The 2155-nt window shown below is 40.0% G+C and overlaps 1 non-coding gene across 1 annotated transcript; it reads right to left on the bottom strand.

Annotated features, from left to right (window-relative positions):
* Positions 1-342: 342 nt before the first annotated feature.
* trnal-caa (transfer RNA leucine (anticodon CAA)) lies at positions 343-424 on the bottom strand. Its single transcript has one exon. It is a non-coding gene; the product is annotated as a tRNA-Leu (tRNA).
* Positions 425-2155: the final 1731 nt, after the last annotated feature.

Genomic DNA, 2155 nt, shown 5'->3' with positions numbered 1-2155 from the left:
TTGAACTTTCTCAGCTTGACTTTCAACTGATCCTAAAAAAAAATTCCTCACCTGCAGGTAAATGCATTGCATTGCTTCTTGTTTTGCTTAATTCCACCCCCAACCCCCCACTCCCCACTCCCGAACATCCAAATTTCACGACAGTTCGACAAATGTTTTAAAACTGATTCGTGTTGGAAGTTGGTGGCTTTTTGCGTCTCGACATATAATTTATTCAATTGGACGTCTTGAAATGACTTCGGATTCTTCACAGTTGAAATTTCACTTTCGATTGAATGCAAAGCTCAAGCTCCACGAAATTCCAAATTCCGCTAAGAGATTAATGACTTTTAAAGGAATCAGCGCTGTGAACAGGATTCGAACCTGTGCGGGGAGACTCCATTGGATTTTGAATCCAATGCCTTAACCTCTCGGCCATCACAGCTTTAGAAAAGTTGCCAATTTTCATAGTAAAAGAACTGAATTCATGAAATACGCAAGTTGTTTGAAGAACAAATTGTCAAGACCTAAAGATTTCGCCAAATCCTTTGCAGAGACCTAGACGAACGTTACCTTAGCAGATTGACAGGCTTTCACCGCAAACGAGATCCTGACACAGCTGAAGTTGTGGGAATGATTCTTGGTCGAATTTTAGAGTCACGGATGTACACCACATGAAGAGAGGATCATTGTTTCACTGCGTCCGATCGACTTTGACTCAATTGCTCATCATCTGGTGACACAGTTGTTTTTTAATATTCATCAAAATATGGTATTAGAAATATTGATGCTAAGTCCATAAACACCAGCTACATTCGTAAAAACAATCGGAATTAGAAAGAATGCAGAACCAATTTACAGGAATGGATCCAGCAACTAATCTGTAAGTTCTGACATCAGGTAATGAACTTGTGAGCACATGAGAGGAAGATTGACCGAAGATTTGGTACTTGAAATCGTCTTGACGGAATTATTTGCAAAGTTTTTGCGGTTGTTCTAGAGTCATCAAGTCCTTGAACAATACAACACGGAAAGTGGCCCTTCTTTCGAACTTGACCATGGTGGACAGTTATCTTAAATTAATAGGCCACATTTGCCAACATTTGGCCCACATCCCTCTAAACCTTGTTACTCATATATCCATCCAGATGCCATTAAATGTTCTAGTTGTACCAGTCTCCAACAATTTCTCTGGCAGCTCATTCTGGACATGCTTGAAAAAGTTTCCCCTGACGTCCCTTTTAAATCCTTACCCACTAATTTTAAACCGATGTTTTCTAAATTTTGACTTCCGCACCAGCAGGAAAACACCTTGATGAGTCAACCTATCCATGTCCCTCATGATTTAATAAATAGCAACGATTTGACTTTATCATAATTGTCAGGAGGGTAATGTGTTGAGATTATTTGTCGAAGGTTTGAAGTAGAAAGTCCGATGTACAGATTTTTAGAATTGCATCTTGGAGAAGTTTTTAATAAGTCATTGAAGTCTAGCAGCAGTTGTAGAAGTCTGTTGTGAAAGCTGCAGAAGGATTTCAGGGCACGAGAACGAAGCATTATTTCCAATGTATTGTGGCTCAGTTCAACCGCACTTGGACTACAGTATGAGGAATTATAATCCTCAATTTAGGAAAGATACTAATGCCATATGAGGAATACCACGAATGGTGATTAGCCTTGATATCATGGATGAACGTTAGTCCTGTGAATTGAAATTGGGCAAATCCGGTCTTTTTTAAACAGTTTCAACACAAGAGAGGTAATCTCATTGAGAGTTGCAAAATATTTGATGAGATAAACAGGGTGGTGCAATTAAATTTTGTTCCCTCATTGGTGAATCTAGAAGCAGGAGAGGACAATTTTAAAATGAAGCATTGTGATTTATGACCAGGATGAGAACTATTGATTTTTGTCTTAGCCTTGAGAAGTCTCGCTATTCAGCACTACAATGAGCCTTGGATATTTGGTCTTTGAATGCATCACTATCAGCCTGACCCGCCGACACTTACAGCATCACTATGGACCTGACCCCTCACACTTACCGCCTGAATATCAGCGTGAACCCCTCAAATTTACTGCATCAGTCTCCACCTGGCGCCCTCACATTTACTGCACCACTTTCACTTCGAGACCCTCATTTTGACTGCGTCACTATCAGCCTGATTGCCAAACACTT

Source organism: Chiloscyllium punctatum, chromosome 21 (genome assembly GCF_047496795.1).
Source record: "Chiloscyllium punctatum isolate Juve2018m chromosome 21, sChiPun1.3, whole genome shotgun sequence".
NCBI classification, from domain to species: Eukaryota; Metazoa; Chordata; class Chondrichthyes; order Orectolobiformes; family Hemiscylliidae; genus Chiloscyllium; species Chiloscyllium punctatum.
The sequence above is the reverse complement of the archived record's forward strand: the minus strand, read 5'-3'. Positions and strand labels throughout refer to the sequence as shown.